The sequence below is a fragment of the Dipteris shenzhenensis genome, chromosome 13 (genome assembly GCF_047967505.1).
Source record: "Dipteris shenzhenensis isolate YYH24624 ecotype China chromosome 13, Dip_SZ_1.0, whole genome shotgun sequence".
Lineage (NCBI taxonomy): Eukaryota > Viridiplantae > Streptophyta > Polypodiopsida > Gleicheniales > Dipteridaceae > Dipteris > Dipteris shenzhenensis.
The window spans coordinates 53,626,563-53,629,927 of record NC_141608.1 but is presented as its reverse complement, the minus strand read 5'-3'; positions in this window follow the sequence as shown (position 1 = coordinate 53,629,927).

Below are 3,365 nucleotides of genomic sequence, written 5' to 3'. Positions count from 1 at the left end.
CTCCTCATGATGTTGCCCAACTATAGTTGAGCCATTTTGTGAATGGTATCTTCTACAGAGAGAATTGTACATTTTTTTAGCAAGCAAAGATTGTGTCAGCACAGGCAGAGGGCACAACCATTTCATAATTACTCCTAGTCAGAGGTTTGCCCCATCATGAGGATGCTTGGGCTCAAAAGGCATGGTAAATGGCACAGTGAATCAAGAGAACAAGATTAAGGAAAATCCATGGCAAGAGAGGGAAGAAATGAAGGAATTGGGGAAGAAGGTGATGATGTGGCATAGTGGGAGGAAGGCTCAAGGAGAGTGAAGTGGCCCTAATACCACATGATCGAGCAGCAACATAGGCATGGAGTGAATCAATAGTGAGGCAAAAGACTAATTTCGAGTAGAAATGCCCTTATAGGGCAATTGATACAATGCATGTGCCCAAGGGAAAGCACCTCTAGATCCACAAATTACTCCACTGATCTCTCAATTAGACCCATAAATCTCTCAATCACACCTAATAGAACCTCCTACCACCTAACTTGGTCACACTAACCGCCATGTGGTGACACAAAAACTCACACTGACCTTGTAATCATTGGTATTGACCCTAGTACATCAATTTGTCCCAACAATATACTTTTAGGACATAGGGCATTGACCTAATGGTAGCTATTCCCAATGATTTTCTCCTGAGCATGAACATGCATGCTACAATATCTCAGGGTAAAAGAATGCAAAGATCATGCTTTTGGTCTGAGACATCATAGCACACATTGTCACCTACACCTTCAATGATGACACCATACTAACATGTGGACCGAATTTGAGGCCATTGGGCATTGACCTAATGGTAGCTATTCCCAACAATTAGCTCCTGAGCATGATCATGCATACTACAATATCTCTGGCTAAAAGCTTGCTCTTTGCATCCTTTTGGACTGTGTAGTCCAAAAGCATGCAAAGAGAATGCTTTGTGTTGGATAGTGCCCAAGCCACATGGTAGTTTTGTTTGTAGACAATTTATTTACTTCCATGCCTCTCAATGTGACCTTTCCAAACTATGCTTTGGGGATGTTATTATTCGGGAAAAAGTATAGCAGGCAGCAGTGAGTACATGTGCCTGCAAAGCAGTGAGGAGTTTTCATTTTGTCTTCTTAACCATTGGATTGGTGTTTTTAATACATTCCTGCTAATGCCATAACTCTGTAGGCATCAAGTCTTAATTAACCATTCTTGTGTTAGATGATGGCTAGTTGCATTAGGGAGTTAACACCTACCTTGTCAGAGTGCACAAGTTCTAATGGTGCACCAACTTTGTTGAGCTCATTAAGGCATCCTATTCATGTTAGCCTTTAACGTTTTGTAGTATAACTTTAGTCAAAATAATATTTACGTTCTTGGAAAGGTGTTCATAATGTCAAATGAATGCTCGAAGATAAACTATTTTTGATATGAAGCTTTATTAAGAGGGTAGTGTTGAGGTCTCTAACTCATGTTTAGTTCATGGTAATTTCCTTTCCTTTTTTGCTCTTTCATTGGTTTAGGTATGCTCTAATTAATCATAGTTGATAGATTTGTCTTGATTTTTTCTATACATGTTGCAACAATGCCACCAAAAGTTTCAAGAAAGAGGGTTCTAAAACTAGGACATGATCCTATTAAGGAAAGGGGGAAGCAAGTTATCATGGGCTCCAGTGCTCATCCTCCTAATATCCTTGCAAATGAGGAGAAAGAATATCTGAGGAACATTCAGATTGGGGGGACGAGCATTTTTTGAGCGAAATCTTCTGAGCGTCTGAGCGAAGGAAAAAAAAAGCTTCCAACTATGAATAAATATGGCATAAATCGATTAGAAGAAAACATAGTTTCACTTAGAAATATGCAAAGTATTATAGCAATGCCTATTTTATATAAAAATCTTTAGGTGAATCTTTAGGAGTGGTGAGAGCATAATGGGGTGGCTTTTGAAGAAACCCACATGTAGAGTAGACTTCTCTATGAAAATTCCCTTATGATCCTTCTTACAACTTTTACTTAATAGGGGGTGACATTGAAAACCCTCTCTCAACCTATCTTCATGAAAGGGTTTCTTCAAAGAAAACTCATTGAAGCAAGCCATCCAGGTAGTTTCGCCAGCGAAACCCCTTTGAAGCAGGTCTCCCAAGGTAGTTTCGCTGGCGAAACTACCTTGGACAGCACTTTTAAAAGTGACATAACTTTCATATCCAATGTCCAAATATAGTCATTCAACCACTCAAATTGATCAGAACACCCCCTTTGAGCACATATTTTGAAATCTATGGAGTTATATTTTGAAAAATCTTGCATATATAGTATTAAATATTACATGTATTTTATGAGAGTGATATATAAGCCCAAGTGCCATATGATATAAATGTGTTAATAAGTAATTATCTATGCATAGTATTATTACATTGAGAGTGATTATGAGGGATGTTTCTTAAAGGAATCAACACTTTTTTAAGGTAATAACAGGGGTACAAAGGGATGTCTCTAAATAAGAAAATTATGTTGTGTAAAAATGAATGAGTGACTACTCTGTATATTTTTATGATAAAGGGATCTAGTTCTCGTGAAAGTAAAAGTGTAAAAACCATGTTTCCTAAAGAAATGAAGAAATACATTTTTTTAAATCTCTTGAAAAACACGCTCGGATAAACCTGCTCATAGGTTTTTGCTCGTAAAATTGACGCATCCATTGGGGGGGCATTCAGGTGAAGCAAAAGAAGATGAGGATGAATTTGCTAAGATGGACATGGAGATAGCAATTGGTGGAGATGTGATTGGGAAGAACTGCATACTTCTTGGGTCTGATGAATGTCCTAGGATCCCTCTTTGTGGGTTGATTCCTTATGCTTGGGTTAGGGGTTTGAGAAGTGATGTATCTGCATTAAAGAGTTCTTTTTTAGTATGAGGGCTCCTTGCTTGAGAAGGGGGCATGCATTGTATCCTTGTGCAAGTGTGATGCAGAGGAGAGTCATGTTACAAGTGCAATTGTGAATACATGGTCACAAGTATGGAAGGAGGTGAATAGTGAATTTGAGAAGGATGTTGCAAGCAAGAGTAAGTGGAAGTTTTCGTCCAAGAAGGTGTTCTATGTATGGGAGGGAAATCGTCTACCTTAACTTCCAATTGGAGCCATACTCACATTATGCAACAATAGTATGTGGGTTTGAAAGAAACCGAATTTCCTCTCCAAAGCGGATTCCATTACTGATACAACAATTCTTTTACATTTGAAATGGGTCTTATTATCAAACTCCTTCAATAATCAAAACAAATGCCTCGCTTAATATGTTGAACTTAGTAACATAAACATCACTTCACCCATATGCGGGGAAAAAAAACTATCT